The sequence below is a fragment of the Bubalus kerabau genome, chromosome 4 (assembly GCF_029407905.1).
Source record: "Bubalus kerabau isolate K-KA32 ecotype Philippines breed swamp buffalo chromosome 4, PCC_UOA_SB_1v2, whole genome shotgun sequence".
NCBI classification, from domain to species: domain Eukaryota; kingdom Metazoa; phylum Chordata; class Mammalia; order Artiodactyla; family Bovidae; genus Bubalus; species Bubalus kerabau.
Genome location: NC_073627.1, coordinates 32776458 through 32801630, shown reverse-complemented (window position 1 = coordinate 32801630; position 25173 = coordinate 32776458). Strand labels below are relative to the sequence as shown.

At 40.7% G+C, this 25173-nt stretch overlaps 1 long non-coding RNA gene across 1 annotated transcript in view; it reads left to right on the top strand.

Annotated features, from left to right (window-relative positions):
* The window catches only part of LOC129649247 (uncharacterized), a 47296-nt gene that overhangs the window by 10217 nt on the left and 11906 nt on the right, over positions 1-25173 (top strand). Inside the window, exons 2-4 of the long non-coding RNA XR_008713034.1 lie at positions 11163-11308; positions 11582-11701; positions 12668-12754. This is a non-coding gene — a long non-coding RNA (uncharacterized LOC129649247). The remainder of the gene's footprint in view (positions 1-11162; positions 11309-11581; positions 11702-12667; positions 12755-25173) is intronic.

The following is a 25173-nucleotide window of genomic DNA, read 5'->3' as shown; positions in this document are numbered from 1 at the left end:
ATCTCTCGTGCTGTGCAGGTCATTACTTATTTTTGGGTGGTTATCAAGGGTGAGAGGTCCTCACCCTATCAAACACAGCTAGTTTAATAATGTCCCCTTTGAAAAGCAGTTTAGTCTCTCAAAATAGATTTTTAAAGACTTCCAATGAAAGGCATCAAAAGAAAGAAAGATGTATTTTAACCATAATTTAGTAATTCTCCAACCTTGATTTTTGGCTTTCCTTGCTGCCTAAGTGGTCATATATTTTATAAGCCTTGCTAATTTGCTGTTAAATTTGCTATTTATATGATCCTAGATGATTTGCTGGACTTCATTGAACAGAAAAGAATTTTATTAGCAGCCAGTGCTTTAAGAGAGGTTTTTTTTTCTTTTTTTTTTTTTTTAACACCATCAAGGCCACTTTCTCAACTTATTGACAGCTTTATGAGTGTAGCTGGATAAAGAACAGTTTCCTGTGTCCAAAGCGGTCTTGCATTCCATGGGGCAAAAGCTCGGACTTTTAATTAGGATGTAAGAGCCTTCCTTTCTCTCCCCGCATTCTCTGGGGGCATGGAGCAGTTACACTTGCATTTAGATAGTTAATCACTTTTCCAGACTTCAGTCCACCGAAATTAGGGAGGTCTTCAGGGCCCATGTTTACCTGGATCTGGGCCAGCCCAAGATGGTATTTATTTCTGCACATCTGCAGTTTGTATATGTGCACACATGGTTTTGCCTTTCTAATTAATTGAAGGTATTTTGCCTACTGCAAAAATTGTCAAACGAGTTCTGTTTAGAATCTTCTCTGAGCGAGCCCTCTGTTGGATATTTTTCACAAGAGAATGAAATACGCCGTAGACTTTTCCTGGATGTGTTTCGTCTCTGCATCGAGTACCTGGCAAATTCTCCTCATTCCTTTCTCTCTTTTGTCCTGACCTTAGTATCCAGCAGATTTATAGGAGTTTTAAGGTTTTATGTTCCTGTTAAAATTTTCCTTATTGTTATAATTCTATCCAGCAAATTCTCTTTTCAACATGGTGTTAAGGCTTTGATTATGAAAATGGGACACCAAAGAGGGAACGAATATTTGGGGGCTCACAGTGGTAGCCGGGTTGATATATTTTGCTAGTGTTTGATGTCTTTTGAAGAAAGCGTTTGCTTTCAGAGTATTCCAGCTGGCTGTCTTTGGTCCCTTGCTCTGTCTTCACAGACACACACTGTCAGCAGTCACTGTGAATGGACTTCTGCCAAGGGTGTGGAGAAACTTGGTCTCCAGGGTCTTGCTTGATGGTGTGACTCCAATAACAGCAATACCAGGACCACCTGAAACCTATTCACTTATTTAAGTAACCGGCAGGCTGTGGATAGGAAGATGCTCTTCAGGGAATGTTTCTGAATTGCACCCCCCTCCCCCGGCTTTTTTTTTTTTTTTTTTTGTAACCATGTCAAGAAGACCTATTTCTTCTTTTTTTAACCACAGGCTCTTTTTATTCAATTTTGCTTGTTTTTAGTTGTGCAGGGTCTTCGTTGGTGTCCGTGGGCTTTCCTCTAGTTGCGCTGAGCAGGGACTGCTCTCCAGTTGCGCTGTGCAGCCTTCTCATTGCAGTGTCTTTTCTTGTTGTGGAGTGCAGGCTTCAGTAGTTACGCATGTGGGCTCAGTGGTTGTGGGTCCCTGGCTCTAGGGCGCAGTTGCCATAGTTGGCAGCACATGGGCTTAGCTGCTCCGCGTCATATGGGATCTTCCCGGACCAGGGATTGAACCTGTGTCTCCTGCATTGGCAGGAGGATTCTTTACCACTGAGCCCCCAGGGAGGCCCAAGAAGAAAGTTAAGAGTTTTGTTTTATTCAGCAGGAATTCTTAGAACTTCAAGCCCAGGAGGCAGCAACTCAGGTAGCCCTAAGAAATTGCTCTGAGGAGATGGGGGAAGAAGTCGGGTTATATAGAAGTTTGCAGCAAGGGGCAGGTAATGTGAATATCAAAAGACTACTGTTAATTAAAGAAAACCAGATATCTCAAAGCATTTAGCCCTCTTCTGTGTGAGGGAAAATGCAAGCCTCTGGGTTTATTAATCACTTCTTTCTTATGCATCTCAGCTATTTGGGGCCAGCATCCTGTGTTTTTACACCCCCTCCCCACCCCCACCTGTCTGTTAAGAGTGTCTGTAGGGACTGTAGCTTGCCAGTAGGTTCTTCTTGAATTCCCTTAGGACTCACCGGCTTACACGTGGAGGGCCAGAATCTCAGATAGCTGTGACATCCTTGTTTATCGATATGGCAGGAGGTATTCCATTTCACAGTTTCATAAGAAGACCTATTTCTTGACTCAAAAATGAACATAAGCAAACAAACAAAAGTATAGATTTTGATCCATGGCTTAGAAATCTGGCAGCTTAGCAATGCTGTTGGTAAACTTCAACCAAATCTCATTGTTTGGGACTGCAACATCGAGGGCTATTGTAATAATCTCAAATTCAAGGTCTGCCTGCATCCATTGGTAAGTTTCCCCATTCTTTTTCATTTCCATCTTGTCCTTGAGGAACTCATACGCATATCAGCATTTGCAAACATCTACACAATCTACGAACTGTGAAGAACTGACTCATTTGAAAAGCCCCTGATGCTGGGAAAGATTGAAGGTGAGAGGAGAAGGGAACGACAGAGGATGACATGGTTGCATGGCATCACCGACTCAGTGGACATGAGTTTAAGTAAACTCTGGGAGTTGGTGATGGACAGGGAGACCTGGTGTGCTGCAGTCCATGGGGTTGCAAGGAGTCGGATGTGACTGAGCGGCTGAACTGACTGACTGACACAATTTACACCTAGCAACCTAACCCTGATAAATCCTGAATGTGCTGCCCTATGAGCCATTTGCTTAGAACATGCTGACAACTTCCTTGAAGTCATAACCAAGTTACAGAATGCATTAAGCACCCAGGACGCATTCCAGTCTGGGGCTTTGCCGTGTCAATCATTTGCATTGTTTCCAGAATATCAGTACTTGTAGCTGAGGGCAGCTAGTGCTAAAATGTCATCTTTTTTCCTTAACAGATTGCAGTGAAAATCAGTTCTCTTTGAACTTGTGCAAAATGAGCATTTATGTTATGGGCTACTTTCTACTAGTAATTCCATAGCCTGAGCTCTAGCATCTCTGGGCAAACCTATCCTGCTGCTATATTCTTGCTTAAATCAATAGAATAGTAAAATTGAGTTTTAATAACTTCCCTTTCCATCTGGTGATTCTGGCAACTATGTTTCTTTTCCTAGTCTAGACAGTCACTCTGCTTGCTCATTTTTAGCAAGTGGTCTCCTGATGTTCCTTTTGCTGCTCAAGATTTCTTTCTTTTTTTCTTTCTTTTCTTTTTTTTTTTTTAAACAAATCAGTGATCCTGATCTAGAGATTCTGTGCAGAGTAAGTCAGCCTGGGAGCTGGGGAGCCTCTATTTAGCTCTTACCCCTGGGCCTCTCTGGTGGTTCAGACAGTAAAAAATCTGCCTGCAGTACAGGAGACTTGGGTTTGATCCTTGGGTTGGGAAGATCTTTTGGAGAAGGGGAGGGCAACCCACTCCAGTATTCTTGCCTGGAGAATTTTCTAGACGGGGGAGCCAGGTGAGCTACAGGCCCTGGGGTCACAAAGAGTCAGCGACTAACACTCTCTAGCTCTGAGAACTTGGCTATATCATTTCACCTCTCTGAATCTTTGCTCACCCAATGAACAGGACCAAATGCTCCCCTGAGGCACTTCCCAGTTTGATTTTGCTGTCTCCAAAAGGCAGCTTTATCTAAGGGCATTCTCAGTGCAGAAATAGGCTTCAAGGAGCAAAACATGTAGTCTCGTTTCAATGCTTCCCTTTCTACCTTTTAGCTGACAGTGCCTAGGAGATTGCGATACCAATTCAGTGTATGTGATGTATAGAATATTTCAGAAAATATGTCTTAAACTTTCATCTATGCATTTTAGGTCAGATCTTGAGTGCTGTGATCTTCATTATCAAACAGTGTACGGTTTTCTTTCTTCCTTCTCTCCTCCCCGTTTTTTCTCCCTCCCTTATCCTGTGGCAGGACAAACAGGAGACAAAGCTCCTTCAGAAAGATGTCCCTTGACTCATTGTCCACTGCCCACACTCATACACTCAGCCATGTTCTCCAACTGATCTGCATGCCCTATGGATAAACGGACAGGCAAGGCCAATGGATTTTCCTAAAGGCTCCAGAGTGAATGATAGAATCAAACAGGAAACTTGAATGTATTCAATAGATGAGAGTATGCTTCTTATGGGCTTCCCAGTGGTTCTGGTGGTAAAGAACCCTCTTCCTGATGTAAGAGATGGGGGTTCGATCCCTGGGTCAGAAAGATCCCCTGCAGGAGGGAATGGTGACCCACTCCAGTATTCTTGCCTGGAGAATCCCATTGACAGAGAAGTCTGGTGGGTTACAGTCCCTGGGGTCATAAAAGAGTTGGACATGACTGAAGTGACTGAGCATGCAGACATGCATGATGCTTATGTGGATCCATTTGTCCCATATTTTCTTCTCTTTGATGTTTTATATTAACCACACCCATTTTTAGTTAAGAAATAAGTACTTTTTTTGAGAAGCTATTTAAGTTTTCTTATTTTTTATAATGATGTTTAATTCCTTCCATCTTCCCTTCTTTTCACTTTTTCTTTTTCTCACTTCTCTTCCTCCCTCCCTCCCTCCCTGTTTCTTTTCTTTTTCTCCCTTCCTATGCCTAAGCTCTTCTCTCCAGTTTATCACTTGAAGCTTTGGCATTTCTTTTTTTTTTTAATTAATTAATTTATTTTAATTCAGTTCAGTTCAGATCAGTTGCTCAGTCATGTCCGACTCTTTGTGACCCCGTGAATCTCAGCACACCAGGCCTCCCTGTCCATCACCAACTCCCGGAGTTCACCCAAACTCATGTCAGTGATGGCATCCAGCCATCTCATCCTCTGTTGTCCCCTTCTTCTCCTGCCCCCTATCCCTCCCAGCATCAGGGTCTGTTCCAGTAAGTCAACTCTCTGCATGAGGTGGCCAAAGTATTGGAGTTTCAGCCTCAGCATCAGTCCTTCCAATGAACATCCAGGACTGATCTCCTTTAGGATGGGCTGGTTGGATCTCATTGCACTCCAAGGGACTCGCAAGAATCTTCTCCAGCACCACAGTTCAAAAGCATCAATTCTTCAGTGCTCAGCTTTCTTCACAGTCCAACTCTCACATCCACACATGATCATTGGAAAAACCATAGCCTTGACTAGACGGATCTTTGTTGAAGTAATATCTCTGCTTTTTAATATGCTATCTAGGTTGGTCATAACTTTCCTTCCAAGGAGTAAGAGTCTTTTAATTTCATGGCTGCAATCACCATCTGCGTTGATTTTGGAGCCCCAAAAAATAAAGTCTGACACTGTTTCCACTGTTTCCCCATCTATTTGCCATGAAGTGATGGGAACAGATGCCATGATCTTAGTTTTCTGAATGTTGAACTTTAAGCCAACTTTTATCACTCTTCTCTTTCACTTTATTTTAATTGGAGGATAATTATTTTACAATATTGTGGTGGTTTTTTGCCATACATTTACATGACTCAGCCAAGGATATACATGTGTCCCCCTGTCTTGAACCCCCTCTTCCACCTCCCTCCCCATCCCATCCCTCTGAGTTGTCCCAGTGCACCGGCTTTGAGTGCCCTGCTTCATAATCGAACTTGGACTGATCATCTGTTTCACATATGGTAATATACATGTTTCAGTGCTATCCTCTCAATTCATCCCACCCTCGCCTTCTCCCACAGAGTACAAAAGTCTGTTCTTTATATCTGTGTCTCTTTTGCTGTCTTGTGTATAGGGTCATCGTTCTATCGTTCTAAATTCCATATATATGCATTGCTGCTGCTGCTGCTGCTAAGTTGCTTCAGTCGTGTCCGACTCTGTACGACCCCAGAGACGGCAGCCCACCAGGCTCCCCCGTCCCTGGGATTCTCCAGGCAAGAACACTGGAGCGGGTTGCCATTTCCTTCTCCAATGCATGAAAGTGAAAAGTGAAAGAGAAGTCGCTTGTTTTTCTTTCTGACTTACTTCACTCTGTATAATAGGCTCCAGTTTCATCCACCTCATTAGAACGGATTCAAATGTGTTCTTTTTAACAGCTGAGTAATATTCCATTGTGTATATATACCAAAGCTTTCTTATCCATTTGTCTGCTGATGGACATCTAGGTTGCTTCTATTTCTTGGCTATTGTAAACAGTGCTGCGATGAACACTGGGGTACACATGTCTCTTTCAATTCTGGTTTCCTCAGTGTATATGCCCAGCAGTGGGATTGCTGGGTCATAGGGCATTTCTATTTCCAGTTTTTTAAGGAATCTCCACACTATTCTCCATAGTGGCTATACTAGTTTGCATTCCCACCAACTGTGTAAGAGGGTTCCCTTTTCTCCACACCCTCTTCAGCATTTATTGTTTGTAGACTTTTTGATAGCAGCCATTCTGACTGGTGTGAGATGGTACCTCATTGTGGTTTTGATTTGCATTTCTCTGATAATGAGTGATGTTGAACATCTTTTCATGTGTTTGTTAGCCATCTGTATGTCTTCTTTGGAGAAATGTCTCTTTAGTTCTTTGGCCCATTTTTTGATTGGGTCATTTATTTTCATGATATTGAGCTGCTTGTATATTTTTGGGGATTAATTCTTTGTCAGTTGCTTCGTTTGCTATTATTTTCTCCCATTCTGATGGCTGTCTTTTCACCTTGCTTATATTTTCCTTTGTTGTGCAAAAGCTTTTAAGTTTAATTAGGTTCCTTTTTTTTTTTTTTTTTTTGGCTTTTATTTCCATTACTCTGGGAGGTGGGTCATACAGGATCTTGTTGTGATTTATGTCAGAGTGTTTTGCCTATGTTTTCCTCTAGCAGTTTTATAGTTTCTGGTGTTACATTTAGATCTTTAATCCATTTTGAGTTTATTTTTGTGTATGGTGTTAGAAAGTGTTCTAATTTCATTCTTTTACAGGTGGGTGACCAGGTTTCCCAGTACCACTTGTTAAAGAGATTGTCTTTTCCCCATTGTATATTTTTGCCTCCTTTGTCAAAGATAAGGTGTCCATAGGTGTGTAGATTTATCTCTGGGCTTTCTATTTTGTTCCATTGGTCTATATTTCTGTCTTTGTGCCAGTAACATACTGCCTTGATGACTGTAGCTTTGTAGTATAGTCTGAAGTCAGGCAGATTAATTCCTCCAGTTCCATTTTTCTTTCTCAAGGTTGCTGTGGGTATTCAAGGTTTTTTGTATTTCCATACAAATTATGAAATTATCTGTTGCTAGTTCTGTGAAAAATACCGTTGATAGCTTGATAGGGATTGCATTGAATCTATAGATTGCTTTGGGTAGTATACTCATTTTCAATATATTGATTCCTTTGATTCATGAATGTGGTATATTTTTCCATCTACTTGTGTCATCTGATTTCTTTCATCAGTGTTTTCTAGTTTTCTATATATAGGTCTTCTGTTTCTTTAGGCAGATTTATTCCTAAGTATTTTATTCTTTTCATCACAATGGTGAATGGGATTGTTTCCTTAATTTCTCGTTCTGTTTTCTCATAGTGTATAGGAATGTAAGGGATTTCTGTGTATTAATTTTATATCCTGAAACTTTGCTATATTCATTGATTAGCTCTAGTAGCGTTCTGGTTGTGTCTTTAGGGTTTTCTATGTACAGGATCATGTCATCTGCAAACAGTGAGAGTTTTACTTTTTCTTTTCCAATCTGGATTCCTTTTATTTCTTTTTATTTTCTTATTGCTGTAGCTAAAACTTCCAAAAGTATGTTGAATGGTGGGAGTGGGAGTGGGCACCCTTGTCTTGTTCCTGACTTTAGGGGAAATGCTTTCAATTTTTCACCATTGAGGATAATGTTTGCTATGAGTTTATCATATATGGCCTTTATTATGTTGAGGTATGTTCCTTCTATGCCTGCTTTCTGGAGAGTTTTTTAATCATAAATCGGTGTTGAATTTTCTCAAAGGCTTTCTCTGCATTGATTGAGATAATCATATGGCTTTTATCTTTCAATTTGTTAACGTGGTGTATCACATTGATTGATTTGTGAATATTGAAGAATCCTTGCATCCCTGAGATAAAGCCCACTTGGTCATGATGTATGATCTTTTTAATATGTTATTGGATTCTGTTTGCTAGAATTTTGTTGAGAATTTTTGCCTCTATGTTCATCAATGGTATTTGGCATTTCTATTCATTAGTGTGTTATTTCCCCAGGCATTTCTTTAAGAATTTCTTTACAGTGTGGGAGACCTGGGTTCGATCCCTGGGTCGGGAAGATCCCCTGGAGAAGGAAACAGCAACCCACTCCATTATTCTTGTCTGGAGAATCCCATGGACAGCGGAGCCTGGTGGGCTACAGTCAATGAGGTCACAAAGAGTTGGACATGACTGAGTGACTTCACTTTTTCTTTAAGAATAGAACATTGGTGGGGGGTGGTGAGGTGGTGGTGGAGAGTATAGTAAAATCACAACTACTTGGCTCACTAGTTATTCAGGCTATTTATCCTCACGTCCTGCTCAGAAACTCCTCCTGAAATGAACCTTGTTTAGTTCTACTTCATCTTACACTATCTTTTCACACCCGCAGCCCTGTACTTCATTCATCCATAAATATTTATGAAGCACCTGCTGTATGCTAGATACCAACACTGAGACAGTTCTGAGCTCTGCTCCTAGGGAGTTTGGAATCTACTGAGGAAAACATGAAAATCAAAGTAAAAACAAATATAATGTTGATGAATGTGATAAATGATTGACACCTGAGAGAAATGTGTTGTGGGGAAGAACCAGAGGAAGGTAGTGCATATAGATAGGTTAAGTGGGGAAGGTCCTCATAGCTCAGTTGGTAAAGAATCTACCTGCGATGCAGGAGACCCCAGTTTGATTCCTAGGTTGGGAAGATCCACTGGAGAAGGAATAGGCTACCCATTACAGCATTCTTGGGCTTTCCTTGTGGCTCAGCTTGTAAAGAATCTGCCTGCAATGTGGGAGACCTGGGTTGGATCCCTGGGTTGGGAAGATTCCCTGGAGAAGGAAAAGGCTACCCACTCTGGTATTCTGGCCTGGAGAATTCCATGGACTAAGTCCATTGGGTCGCAAAGAGTTGGACACAACTGAGTGTGAGTTGGACACACACTTCACTTCACTGCACTTCCATGAAGATACAAGGGTGAGGGAGGGAAAGCCAAGCTGAGCAGGTCACATGCACAACCAGGTGCCAGGCTCCAAAGATGTGCTTTGATAATGATGTTCAGCTGCTAAGTAGTGTCCAAATCTTTGAGATCCCATGGATTGCAACATGTCAGGGTCCCCTGTCCTTCACTATCTCCTGAAGTTTGCTCAAATTCATGTCCAATGAGTTGGTGATGCCATCCAACCATCTCATCCTCTGTTGCTCCCTTCTCCTCCTGCCCTCAATCTTTCCCAGTATCAGAGTCTTTTCCAATGAGTGGGCTCTTAGCATCAGGTGGCCAAAGTATTGGAGCTTCAGCTTCAGCAACAGTCCTTCCATTGAATATTCAGGACTGATTTCCTTTAGGATGGACTGGTTGGATCTTCTTGCAGTCCAAGGGACTCTTTAGAGTTTTCTTCAGCACCACAGTTCAAAAGCATCAATTCTTTGGTGCTCAGCCTTCTTTATGGACCAACTCTCAAATCCATACATGATTACTAGAAAAAGCATAGCTTGGTATATGGAGTCTATTTAAGATGAAGACATTTCACTTAATAAAAACAAAAATACTGAACACATAACCTTTTTTAAAAACATCTTAATTTTATATTGGAGTAGAGTTGACTAACAATGCTGTGATAGTTTCAGGTGTACAGAAACTGATTCAGTTATATGTATGTCCATTCTTTTACAAATTATTTTCCCATTTTGGTTGTTATTACATAATATTGAGCAATTTCCTGCACTATACTTCCCTTGTGGCTCAGCTGGTAAAGAATCCACCTGCAATGAGGGAGACCTGGGTTCAATCCCTGGGTTGGGAAGCTCCCCTGGAGAAAGGAAAAGTTACCCACTCCAGTATTCTGGTCTAGAGAATTCCATGGACTGTATAGTCCATGGGGTCGCAAAGAGTCAGACACAACTGAGCAACTTTCACTTCACTCCCTGTGCTATACAGTAGGTCGTTGTCAGTTATCGATTTTAAATATAGCAGCGTGTACATGTCAGTTGCAAACTCTCGAACTTTCCACCCCCAGTCTTTCCCCTATCCTTGATAATCAAAAGTTCATTCTGTAATGGGGAAGGTTCTCTTTTAAAGAAAAAAAAAAATTAAAAAATACAAAATTAGATGTAAAAGTGAATATGTGTTTAGAATGAGAAAGAAAGCACAACAAATCATACATTTTAAAATGCTGAGAAAAATAATGAAAACTGGGAAAATAACATATTTTATTAATTTACTGCCAACATACTTCTATAAAAGATTTCCCCTGATGTTAGCAGAATTCAACCTTTGGTTCACCTCTTCACATGACAGTAATTTTGTTATATCACTTCCTATCGACAGAATAGAAAGATAATTTAGTTTATCCTCCAGCGTGGTTAATGGAAATTTTATTTATTATTAAGAGTTTAAAAGTTTCTTTCATCTTTATAATTTACTGGTGGTCTTATATAGGTTTCTAGGTTTGTTTATCAAATCTGAGAAGACCTCTCAAGGTTATGTCATGCATTTTGAGCCATATGATTTTGACACGGCATATCAGATTTTCTTGTGTGGTTACTAATATAAATACTCTTTGAATGGATGACTAATTATTCAGCTTTTCTTTGATGGCTTTATGTCATGATGCTAGAGATGGCACAGAGATGGTAGTAGTATTGATATTTCTGGAAGTCATTCTTATTTGGGAGCCATAAATAATAACTTACCTCTATGTGGAAGTGACTACAAACCATGTACATGTATCTAACTAGACTCCAAGTGTAGTCCCAGCTTAACTTCTCCTTGGCTCAATGCCCAGATCCACCTGAAACAAAAGGAAGTGTGATGGAGGAGAAGCAGGCAGAGTGTCAACAGTCTTAACCAATTGTGGTTACAGCACCTTACTTTTGCAAAATTTTACAAAGCACATGGCCAATGCGCATACTATCAGGGCTCTTTCCAAGTCTTGGCAGAGGCTGGTGCAAATGAGGGACCACAAGACACATCTTATCGGCCTCAGAGGACATCTGCTGCAAGATGGCCAAGGTGAAGACGGGCTGAAGGGATCCTGCCTGGAGACACAGACACCTCAGTGGGGCTCTGACCTAAGGTGGGTCCCTGAGAATGAAAACAAAGGCATATCTGATTTTTATATCTCTTTTTTAATTAAAATATTTTTATTGAATTATAGTAGATATACAATATTCTGTTTCAGGTGTATAGCATAGCAATTCAGATATATATTAATAATATATAGTTAATCATTAATATATTTGTTGATAATATAATTAATTATTAATACAATATGTTAATTGATAATTATTAATTGTTGCTGTTTAGTCACTAAGTCCTGTCACCTTCTTTGCGACCCCATGGACTGTAGCCCTCCAGGTTCCTCTGTCCATGGAATTCTCAAGGGAGGAATACTGGAGAGGATGGCCATTTCCTTCTCCAGGGAATCTTCCTGACCCAGTGATCAAATGCAAATCGCTTGCATTGACAGGTGGGTTCTTTACTACTGAGCTACCAGGGAAGCCCAATAATTGTTAATTAGTATATTAATTATTAATTAATATATCAATTATTATATTAGACACATATATATAATTCTTTTTAAGATTCTTTTCCCTTATAGGTTATTACAAGATGTTGAGTATAGTTCTCTGTGCTATTTATAGTAGGTCCTTGTTGGTTATCTATTTTATGTATTGTACTAAGGAGTTTGGAATTAACATATATACAGTACTTTATAGCTCTCCTTTAAGGGGGAACATAATTGATAGGTTTTGGTGATTTCTATTTAGGGGAGGGGGAAAAGTAGGAAAGATGGATCATTCAACTTTCTGACTTGAGTAACTGGAGGAGATTGTCATTGAGATGGAAATCTATCTCTTGATTAGGAGATAGACTTGTGAATGTGATTGAGTTGAGAAAGGCCCAGTGATAACTGAGTTGGCAACAGTGGTCGGAAGAGAAACCTGGGAGATGGTGGGGGCAGTGATGGGACTGGGAGGTTGGTGGTGCTGACCATCAGTGGAATGTTGGAGCTGGAGCCAGGCAGTGGCCACTGCTGCAGCCAGAACAGCCCTCGAGTAGGGTCGAAAACCAGGTTAACGACCTTGCAGGTTACTGCAAGCTTGGCTTGAACCAAACCCTTCTCTTCCATGTGTACCAGCTTAGGTGCCTCACTCACAGTTTTCACCAAGCCTTCCATTCAGCTTAATTTGGCATGTTTTGTGATAAAAGTTCCTGGGCCAAACTTTATAGGTCTTTAGTAGACTAGCTCTCTCAGTTCACAACCAAGTAACAAATCAGGACTTCTCCCCTGACCCCAACACACTTATGTAAGTTTTAGTCGCTGAGTTGTGTCCAACACTTGTAAGACTCCATAGACTGTAGCCTACCAGACTCCTCTGTCCATGGGATTTCCTGGACAAGAAATGTAGTGGGTTGCCATTTCCTTCTCCAGGGGATCGTCCTGATCCAGGGATTGAACCTGCATCTTCTGCACTGGAAGGCAGATTCTTTACTGCTGAGCCACCAGGGAAGTCCGTATGTAAGTCCTAGCTGTTTCTTCTCATTATCTTTCTTCTGGTCATTGTTGTTAACCTTTTCTTCCTTACTTATACTTTTTTTTTATTCCAATTTTATTTCTATAATCATTTAAAATATTCTTATTTATATCTAATAAAAACAACCTCTGAAGTAATTTTTTAAAATAATTTGCATTAAATAGAATTTATTTTAACCACATCTTGAATTTGAAAATATTTTATAATGCAATCATAATTTTTTATTTATGCTATTTTCTTCCAGTTTTACTGAGGTATATTTGACATACAATGCTGTATATGTTTAAGGTGTACAGCCTAATAACTTGACATACATACATTTTGTAAAATGATCACAATAGGTTTAGCTAATATTGTCATCTCACATAGTTACCATTTTTTTTCTTATGATGAGAGCTTTTAGGATTTACTCTCCTAGCAATTTTCAGATGTACCATGCGGCATGGTCAGCCATAGTCATCATATTGTCCATTACATCCCCTGCTGCTGCTGCTGCTGCTGCTAAGTCGCTTTAATCGTGTCCGACTTTGTGCGACCCCATAGACGGCAGCCCACCAGGCTCCCCCGTCCCTGGGATTCTCCAGGCAAGAACACTGGAGTGGGTTGCCATTTCCTTCTCCAATGCATGAAAGTGAAAAGTGAAAGTGAAGTCGCTCAGTCGTGTCCAATTCCTAGCGACCCCATGGACTGCAGCCTACCAGGCTCCTCTGTCCATGGGATTTTCCAGGCAAGAGTATTGGAGTGGGGTGCCATTGCCTTCTCCGATTACATCCCCAGTAGTTATTTATCTTACAACTGGAAATTTGTCCTTTGTGGCCGCCTTCATCCAACTCTCCTATCTGAAGTCTTTTCAGATATAATTCTATTCTTTATTATATTGATTTATTCTCACTCATGGTGTCTTTTTCTTTGTATGGTTTGTCATTATATATTATTTTGTTTTTTATTCTGGACAATATTGTAAAGTAATTAATCTCCAATTAAAATAAATAAATTTATATTTTAAAAAAAGAAAATTTATCAGTAGGACAGTGAGAATTCTTTGAGGTCTAAGTTAAAGACAATATCTTTGAAAAAAATTGCGCTTAATCCTGCCCACAGGCATTATAAATTCGTGGAATCATTTTAAACTAACTTCTTAGCTTGTTATTTACTTTGCCTGTTTTTATAATAATCCTACAACATAAATGTGGACCTCAAATCCATATAAAAGCCAGGTCATAGTTGCAAATTATGAAGAAAGATTTTTGTTTTCATTTCACCCAGAGATAAGGACATGCTAGGAAATTTTCTTTGGTATCTGCTTTAGCGGGTGTATTTCAGTATTCCTGCTCACCCCCCACACCAGTTCTCTCTCTCACTGAAGGTGTCCTCTAGTCACAGGAATTTTTGTATGTAATTCTTTACTTTGTCTGGCAAGGGACATTTTCTGGGAGGGAACATTCCTAGACGCTGTCTCCTTTCCCTGGGCAGTTGTTAAAAGCAAGTATTTTGGTAACAGAGTAATATGGGTGCCCTTTGGGTAGTCAACAGCTTCAAAGCTCACGTTGCCAGACGTTGCCGGTTTCGTGCATTTGCTCTGTAATTGGCCTCTGAGGATTTTCCTTGTTTTCTTGCCAGCTCAGGCACACATGTTAAATAGTCATTTTTTGATATTTTGTTGCTAGATGGTTGTTCAGGTTATTGTTGGAACTGGAAGCCAACCATGACTTTCTTAAACAGTTCCCAGCCCTGCAACACAGTTTCTAATTTGCCTTTCTTTTCTCTTGTTGACAAGAGAATGGTGTGTCTTTACTATATTCTCAAATTATGCAGCCTATCTATATGGAATCTACTTCCTTCATAGCAATTCCCTAGAGATTCCCCAAACCTCCTGCTTCTCTACAGATCACAGATTCATCAGCTGTCATCCTGAGATCGCCCATCTCTGCTTGCTAGAGTAAACCTACTATTACTCAGATCCAATGGCTTCCAATTTTTTATTTCTGTACTTTGTCCTCTCATGAAAGAACTCCTCAGTTATTGGACATTTCTCAGTTGATTCACATCTAAAAAGGTCTTTATTTAATTCTCAAACTTGACTGACTGTTTGCTTCGGTTCAGTTCAGTTCAGTTGCTCAGTTGTGTTTGGCTCTGCGATCTCATGGAGTACAGCACTCCAGGCTTCCCTGTCCATCACCAACTCCCAGCGCTTGCTCAAACTCATGTCCACTGAGTCGGTGATTCCATCCAACCATCTCATTCTCTGTAGTCCCCTTTTCTTCCTGCCTTTTCCAGCATCAGTATCTTTTCTAATGAGTCAGTTCTTCGTATCAAGTGGCCAAAGAATTGGAGCTTCAGCTTCAGCATAAGACCTTCCAATAAATATTCAGGACTGATTTCTTTTAAGATTGACTGGTTTGATCTCCTTGCAGTCTAAGGGACTCTCAAGAGTCTTCTCCAACACCACAGTTCAAAAGCATTAATTCTTCAGTGTTCAGCTTTCTTTATGGTCCAACTCTCACATCCATACATGACTACTGGAAAAACCATAGCTTTGACTATATGGACCTTTGTTGGCAAAGTGATGTCTTTGCTTTTTATTATGCTGTCTAGGTTTGTCATAGCTTTTCTTCCAAGGAGCAAGCGTCTTTTAATTTCATGGCTCCAGTCACCATTTGGTTTGCTTAGGTATGAATATAGCTTCAGAATAAATGATCCAGACTTCTGGTTTCAGTTCCAAAATTTAAAGAGCTTGGAGGTCATCATTCGTATCCTTATAACAGGAAAAGAGCTGAAACACTGAAAATCATGCTTTTCTCAGACCCATTAGAGAATTGAGGTCTCAGGGCAGATTGCTACTCATGAATCTGGAAGGAATGGTGAATCTAGAGCTAACATCTGTTTCCATAGAGCAGGAGTCACTGGAGCCTTAAATTGGTAGAGACAATGACATGGTAATTTTGATGATTTGCTGGAGACAATGTAGAATAGCATGAAGTGGAAACCTCCTAGAGCCTGCAGTCCGGCATGTCCTCTTCCACAGTCATGGATTTTACTTCTAGGGACCTCACCAGGTGCTCATCATGAAGAGCTAAGAAAGATCCCTTGGTGACGAGAAGAGGAAGGGAAAAGCAAACATTGGAAGATGCCCAAAGCAAACTTTGGAAGATGCTCAAAGCTGTCTCTATAACAAAGACCTACTATCCAAGGGGAAAGATGTCACCAGAACCTTATAAAACCTAGGTTAAAGGCATTTACACACTCCCAACCCCACTAGGAAAGATATAACCATCTGAATGCAGAGTTCCAAAGAATAGCAAGAAGAGATAAGAAAGCCTTTCTCAGCAACCAATGCAAAGAAATAGAGGGAAACAACAGAATGGGAAAGACTAGAGATCTCTTCAAGAAAATTAGAGATACCAAGGGAACATTTCATGCAAAGATGGGCTCGATAAAGGACAGAAATGGTATGGACCTAACAGAAGCAGAAGATATTAAGAAGAGGTGGCAAGAATACACAGAAGAACTGTACAAAAAAGATCTTCACAACCAAGATAATCACGATGGTGTGATCACTGACCTAGAGCCAGACATCCTGGAATGTGAACTCAAGTGGGCCTTAGAAAGCATCACTACAAACAAAGCTAGTGGAGGAGATAGAATTCCAGTTGAGCTGTTTCAAATCCTGGAAGATGATGCTGTGAAAGTGCTGCACTCAATATGCCAGCAAATTTGGAAAACTCAGCAGTGGCCACAGGACTGGAAAAGGTCAGTTTTCCAATCCCAAAGAAAGGCAATGCCAAAGAATGCTCAAACTACTGCACAATTGCCCTCATCTCACATGCTACTAAAGTAATGCTCAACATTCTCCAAGCCAGGCTTCAGCAATACGTGAACTGTGAACTTCCAGATGTTCAAGCTGGTTTTAGAAATGGCAGAGGAACCAGAGATCAAATTGCTAACATCCACTGGATCATAGAAAAAGCAAGAGAGTTCCAGAAAAACATCTATTTCTGCTTTATTGACTATGCCAAAGCCTTTGACTGTGTGGATCACAATAAACTGTGGAAAATTCTGAAAGAGATGGGAATACCAGACCACCTGACTTGCCTCTAGAGAAACCTGTATGCAGGTCAGGAAGCAACAGTTAGAACTGGCCATGGAACAACAGACTGGTTCCAGATAGGAAAAGGAGTACGTCAAGGCTGTATATTGTCACCCTGCTTATTTAACTTATATGCAGAGTATATCATGAGAAACGCTGGGTTGGAAGAAGCACAAGCTGGAATCAAGATTGCCGGGAGAAATATCAATAACTTCAGATATGCAGATGACAGCACCCTTATGGCAGAAAGTGAAGAGGAACTAAAAAGCCTCTTGATGAAAGTGAAGGTGGAGAGTGGAAAAAGTTGGCTTAAAGCTCAACATTCAGAAAATGAAGATCATGGCATCTGGTCCTATCACTTCATGGGAAATAGATGGGGAAACAGTGTCAGACTTTATTTTTTGGGGCTCCAAAATCACTGCAGATGGTGACTGCAGCCATGAAATTAAAAGACGCTTACTCCTTGGAAGGAAAGTTATGACCAGCCTAGACAGCATATTAAAAAGCAGAGTCATTATTTTGCCAACAAAGGTCTGTCTAGTCAAGGCTGTGGTTTTTCCAGTGGTCATGTATGGATGTGAGAGTTGGATGGTGAAGAAAGCTGAGTGCTGAAGAATTAATGCCTTGGAACTGTGGTGTTGGAGAAGACTCTTGAGAGTCCCTTGGACTGCAAGGAGATCCAACCAGTCCATTCTGAAGGAGATCGGCCCTGGGATTTCTTTGGAAGGAATGATGCTAAAGCTGAAACTCCAGTACTTTGGCCACCTCAAGAGTTGACTCGTTGGAAAAGACTCTGATGCTGGGAGAGATTAGGGGTAGGAGGAGAAGGGGACGACAGAGGATGAGATGGCTGGATGGCATCACTGAATCGATGGACGTGAGTCGGAGTGAACTCCGGGAGATGGTAATGGACAGGGAGGCCTGGTGTGCTGCGATTCATGGGGTCACAAAGAGTCGGACACTACTGAGCGACTGAACTGAACTGAACTGACCCCCACAAGTCTTTCTGTTTCACTGAAGAGGGAAAGGAGAATACTAAGAAACATTTGTGAAAGTCACAACCCAGGGACAGGCCACTGAAAGACAGATTTAATTGTAAGAGTAAAGAATGCTTTTGTTCCCCCACATCTGACCACCACATCAGTAGTGGCTGTAGTCTAACAATGTATTAAAACTGAAAGAGCTGCAAGATACAAACTTTATTTAAGGAGGAGTGCTTAAGGAAACCTTAGGACAACAGGGGGGTATTCATCTAATAGAATGACTAAAGTCCAAAGCACTGACAATACTGAATTCTGGAAAGGACACCGAGAAACTGGAAATGTAGAATGATGCAGGCTACTTTGGAAGACAGTTTGGCAGTTTCTTACAAAGTTAGTTTTACCATATAATCCAGCACTGCATGAAAATCTTTATGGTGGTTTTTTTTTTTTTTTAATAATATATAAAAACTAGAAGCAATTAAGATGTTCTTCAGTATGGATAAAGAAACTGTGGGTCATCCATACAGCAAAATGTTATTTAGTGTATTTACTGAATAATTAAACAAATGATCTATCATTTTCTATTTTCCCCATTACATAGAAATGCCTTATTTAGCTGTAAGAACACATCGAGGACTCTTAATGATACATTGCTGTGTGGAAACAAGTCAGTCTGGAAAGATTACATATTGTATGATTTTTAGCTACATGTCACACTAGAAAATGAAAAGCTACAGAGTGTTTGCCAGATGTTTAGGGGGAAGTGAGGAAGGTTGAATAGGTGAATCACAAGAAATATTTTTTTTAGGGTGTGAACTATTTTGAATGATCCTGTAATGGGGAACACAAGACATTATGGATTTGTCAAAACCATAGACTGTTATAGTACAGAATGAATATTCATGTATGCAAATGAAAGAACAATTCAGCCAGAGGAAAAGTGTTGATTTAAGTAACTCTGGAAGTGAGTGGAGTCTGCAAACATCAAGGCAAAAGGAACTCCACGTAAGGACTATGTCCTAACTGTTAAAGTTCTTTCCCATGAAGGTATGATGGAACAATCCTGGTACTGTATACTTATGCATATACTGGAATTGAACAATTAAGTGGATGAATGGAAGGTAGGAGGAGTGAAGTTTCTTACTGTGAGAGTCATATTTTACAGATAAACAAGGGAAGGGGGCTAGAATAATCCATATGGTAATGGGTTATGTTTGGAGACATCGGTATGAACTCATGTTCAGTCTAACCTAGACCCAGATATTTACATATAGAAATATTTATAAATATATGTATACATATGTGTTAGTAAAGACACTCATATTTACTTGAGTGAAAGTCGCTCAGTCATGTCTGACTCTTTGTGACCCCATGGACTATACTGTCCATGGAATTCTCTATGCCAGAATACTGGCATGGGTAGCCTTTCCCTTCTCCAGGGGATCTTCCCAATCCAGGGATTGAACTGGGGTCTCCTGCATTGCAGGCACATTTTTTTTTTTACTAACTGAGTTATCAGGGAAGCCCTGTTTATAAATATGTGTATACATATGTGTTAGTAAACACACTCATATTTCCTTGACTTGTCAGCTCAAAGAGCCAAGAAGCAGTGACATCTCAGTTGTATGAATACACTTCTCACTCAGATTTTGGTTTCTAATACCATTTCCAAAAAAGGGGGCGTTGGAGAAATAGTGGATTCTAGGGCTTGGGTAGAAGATATACAAAGATGGGCCTGGAGCATCTTATAGTGACACAAAGTTAGGAAGAACTCAAGAAATACAAAAATAAAACCACAGCCCATCCACATTATGTTAAAGGACACAGTAGTTAAGTGAAAGAGCTGCTGTGCCCCAAACTGGAACAATGCAAGCCACAAAATAAAGTGAATCATAACCCAAAGTACAAAATAAGTATCCATCTTGACAGGTACACACTGTTATATTTAAACTGGATAAGCAACCAGGACCTACTATATAGCACAGGGAACTCTGCTCAGTGTCATGTGGCAGCCTGAATGGGAGAGGAGTTTGGGGTAGAGTGGATACATGTGTATGTATGACAGTCTCTTTGCTGTATACCTGAAACTATCACAATGTTGTTAATTGGCTATATTCCAGTATAAAACAAAAGGTTAAAAAAAAGCAGCCACAAATCCATAGTGATGTAAAGAAATGATTGATTGATGGAGAGGAAGAGACAAACCCCAACGCAGAGATATTCCAAAAAATAGTACAGATATTCTGCTTTCATAAGCCCCCAGGCCTGAAATATGGGTTGTGCACAGGCAGTATGGAAAGCAGGGAGACCAACTTTATGCTAGAAAAGTGTGGCAAGCATGACCTCAGCACACGATGAAAGCCAGCATCAGTGGTGATAGGTCATGCTGATGGCATTTACCCTTGCTGTGATGAGACTGGCCCTTCATTCTGTGATCTTCCTCCCTGGAACACCTAACTGCAGTCTAGTAGAGTAACAGCTCTGATAAAGGGACATTCTACAAAATACCAATCAGATCAGATTAGTCACTCAGTCGTGTCCGACTCTTTGCGACCCCATGAATCGCAGCACGCCAGGCCTCCCTGTCCATCACCAACTCCCGGAGTTCACTCAGACTCACGTCCATCGAGTCAGTGATCCCATCCAGCCATCTCATCCTCTGTCGTCCCCTTCTCCTCTTGCCCCCAATCCCTCCCAGCATCAGAGTCTTTTCCAATGAGTCAACTCTTCGCATGAGGTGGCCAAAGTACTGGAGTTTCAGCTTTAGCATCATTCCTTCCAAAGAAATCCCAGGGCTGATCTCCTTCAGAATGGACTGGTTGGATCTCCTTGCAGTCCAAGGGAAATACCAATCAGAGCTCCTCAAAACTGTTCCCATCATCAGAAACAAGAGAAGCCTGAGAAACCATCACAGTCAAAAATTACCTAAAGAGGAACTTCCCTGGTGGTCCAGTGGTTAAGACTTTGCCTTCCAATGCAAGGGGTGCAGGTTCGATCCCTAGTTGGGGAACTGAGATACCACATGCCTCCAGTCCAAAAAGCCAAAAACATAAAACAGAGGCAATATTGTAACAAATTCAATAAAGACTTTAAAAAGGGTCCACATCAAAAAAAAAAAAAAAAAAAAGTTGTCTAAAGAGACAGGACAGCTACAGGTGATGTCATACCCTGAGTGGAATCCCAGAAAAGGACATTAGATAGAGACTGCTGCTGCTGCTAAGTCACTTCAGTCGTGTCTGACTCTGTGCAACCCCATAGACGGCAGCCCAACAGGCTCCACCGTCCCTGGGATCCCCCAGGCAAGAACACTGGAGTGGGTTGCCATTTCCTTCTCCAATGCATGAAAGTGAAAAGTGAAAGTGAAGTTGCTCAGTCGTGTCCGACTCTTAGGGACCCCATGGACTGCAGCCTACCAGGCTCCTCCGTCTATGGGATTTTCCAGGCAAGAGTATTGGAGTGGGTTGCCATTGCCTTCTCCGTAGCTAGAGACTAAGCCAATCTAAATAAGAATGCATAAAGACTGGTTGATTAATTCTAACAATGTACCATATTGATGTAAGATGATTTATGGGAACTGCCTATACTATTTTCTCAGTTCTGTATATCTACAAGAACTCTGAAATATACAGTGTATTTTTTTTTTTAATTACTCCCAGAAGCTGGAAGGCAGTATCTTATAACCAGTCATCTTCATGAAAAAATCAGATTGTTGCTCCTTTGAGGAGATAAGATTTTTTTCCCCTCCTCTGGAAGCTTTCAGGCTTTATTTATTTTGTTAAATCCAGACTGTTCTTAAGTTTCGTGACAATCTTTTAGATGTGGTCTTCTGTCATTTATCTTGATTATCACACTATAGCCTTTTTATTCTGAAGAATGTTGTGTTTTTTCGTGTCTGAGTTTTTTTCACTTTGTATTTGTTACTTTTCTCCACATTCTCTGATTTCCTTTTTAGTGACTTCCATCAGTAAGATGCTGGACCGCACGGAACCTACTTGTGACTGTTTTCTTCATTCTGTCTACCTTTATCAGGTGGCTCAGATGGTAAAGGGTCTGCCTACAATGTGGGAGCCTGGGGTTCAATCCCTGGGTCGGGAGGATCTCCTGGAGAAGGAAATGGCAACCCACTCCAGTATTCTTGCCTGGAAAATCCCGTGGACAGAGGAGCCTGGTAGACTACAGTCCATGGGGTCTGAAAGAGTCAGACACGACTGAGTGACTTCACTTTCACTTTGACTTTATCCTGCTCTATCTTCCAGTCCTGCTATTAACGCTTTTTATTTTGGCGTTGTTATGTTAATAACATATAATGTTATTCTTAATTTCTAAGAACTCATATTTTCTGATTACTTTACTTCTCAACATCCTATTTCCTAATAGATAATTTTCCTCTCAAATTTGAGGTTAAAATAATGTCTATCTTATTTGTTATCTTTTTACTCATCTGATTCACTGGTTGCTATTTTTTCTTGCTGATTTTTTTTTTATCATATCTCTTGTACTTCTTGGTTGTCTCTTTATATTTAAGAACATGTTGATGATTGTTAGAGTTGATGTGAGATTCTTGTGTACTTTTGCAGGCTCTGAGAAGAAGCAGGCTGGCTTCCCTTCAAGGTGCCTTAGAAGGGCGATGACTACCTATGAGATTAAGGTCATTCAAACACAGCATCAGAAGGGTTATACTCTGTACCAGGAACACCCAGTAATGCAAACTCTTTCTTGGTAATTTGCTTTATTTATTTGCAGGAGAGACTTGTGTATTTTTTACTGCAGGAGGAAAGGAGGTTTCCTAGGTTCAGGGTGAGGGTAGAGCAAGTGGCACTGCCAATCTTGCTTAAACCTCCCAGTCATCCCCGTCTTTCCTTGTGTCCGACTCCAGCATCCGTACCTGCCCCCTCCACACTGGGAGCCTGCTATGCATCTCTCTATCGATTGGACTCTCCCTTACCTCAAAGCTTTCTCCTTAGCACAGTCTCATCTGTTTCCGACATCTGAAACCATCCTGGACATCGCTTGATAACTGCCATTTCCCTTCTCTCTCTGGTTGAGAATTTATTGTCTTGGAGTATAATTCTACCCAGATTTCCCTGAGCTTTGAGAGAGAACAGGAAGAAGAGGCATGTAACAGATCTGCTCCTCTGAAATGAAAGCATCAAGTCACTTTTTAAATAGGAAGACTTTTTAAATAACATCACATCACGTTTATAAATAACGCTCACATCACAAAATAGTACATCTGCTAGTTTACGTCATCTTCATTATTTGATTCATAAATAGATGGGAAATCATTTGAGGACTGCATTTGTAATTCTTAGTCACCTCATTGTAGAAATCACTTCGTGTAATTGTTCTTCTCTATAAATACACAAGAAGACCAGGGCCCTGAGCGGAGAGCCCTTAACTGACTCAGGTCTTTGGATTTTGGAATGAGCTGGGTCCCGTTTGGGTTCTGGAATTCTCACAGGCTGGGAGGTTCTGAGCAGGTACTGAATTTCTCTAAGACCCCGTTCTCTCATCTATGAAATGAGAAAACAGAACGTGCGTCGTGGAGTTGATGTGAGGATAGAATCAGATTATACAGCACTCAGCACAGGGCTATAAGTGATCTAGCTTAATAAATATTGCTGTTTTCACTGATTATGATTATCGTCTAGGTTGACACTACTTGCATACCCAGTAAACATTTGTTTTTGTGGTTAATAATGATCGTGTAATTTAACATCCTTTCTTTTTTGCCAAAATTGATTATTTTATTAACAATATCTTTTTTTAAATTGGACTATTGTTGCCTTACAATGTTGTGTTAGTTTCTGCTATACAGCAAAGTGAACCAGCCATACCTATGCATATTAATTTGATATCCTTTCACTTTGTCACATGATAAGTGATGCAAATTGTAAAAGGGAAGGGAGAAAGGAGTTTAACTTTGTTAGGAAGAAAGCTCAAGAGGGAAAATAAGTGCAGCAATGAGAAAAAAAAATATATATATATATAAAAACCCAAAATATGAGAAATAGAGGGCCCATCAGCAGCACTTGTGATCCACATATGTTTTACCTCAGAAGTTGGTTTGTAAATGACTTTTGTCAATGACGGTTATAAAGAATAACATTGAAATGTTTGACTCCAGCAGAATCTGGGATTAGACCTAGAAGGGACCAGACTGAAGCGGATACACTGGTTTTTGAAGTTGTTGGATAGGAGGGAGAGAAATATCAGGAGGCATTGTACTTTTCATTATGGGTTTCAATAATAGCGCAATTATACACACAGTCTTCTGAGCACAGAAAACAAAACACACACAACTTCCGTGTGGGAAACAAAAGGAGCTTTTGAAAGCGTCCAAGGGGATGGGAGCTGAAGCCATCAGAGTCGGGGTAGAGAATGGGGTCTTGGGAAAGGTTGTATTTAACTCCAGTATCCAAACCCAAAGATTAATTCCATGGTTCTGATTCAGGGGAGTGGGAGTGGTGTGGGAAAGAGACAGCAGGTTCCCCTTCCTCAGCGCGGTATCAATTTTAGAGGCTGTCTCCGTTGAGTGCGCACTTTTCTCATTTGTTTGACCAGCGCTGTCAGGGAGCAAGGAGACTCCTCCTGGCATATATTTTCCCATTTACCGGGGTCCCTGTTTACCCTGATCACACACTGTCCTGCATGAGCTGCTCTGTCTGTTAACCCCACATGGCTGCTAATTAGCAGGTCACTTGCAGGTTAGAGGTGTGCTTGTGTTGTGCTTCTCGGCTTGCTGTTGTGTTATTATAACAACTGCAAATGCCATATGCAGCTGCCATACGGGGTGTGCTCAGCAGGCTGCTTGTATAATTACAGGCATTAGCCAGAGATGGAGCCTGCCAGCTGACATTCAAGAGGCAATAATAACTTAATTTCCCTCACAACAAATTGGCTCTCTAATAGGGAATTTAGTTACACTCCGAACTCAGGGATGGCTTTAGAATTCCAGCAAGCACATTTCTGTCCAGTTATTAGCACCAGGGGTGGGGTAGGTGCAGATATACCAAACTCCGTCTCCTTGGCTGCCTAAAGATAAACCAAAGGTTGTTATTATTCCACACTTTTAATATTTCCGAAGAAAGGATGTATTATCAGAGAAGCCAACTGGCCTCAATGAAGGATTTGTCAGTACATACAGTCTTAAGTGCGTCGTGAAAGGCTTTTGCACTTTTTGCCCACCTGGTGTCTCTTACTGAGCACTGTTCAGGAACCACTTTGCTTTGTTGTGGTGTTTGAAACTAAATCGACTAAAGATTTCATCTGGGGATAAATTACCTGCAACTCAACTGGGTCTTTGCTCATGTTTTCCTTTAGCCCAAATATT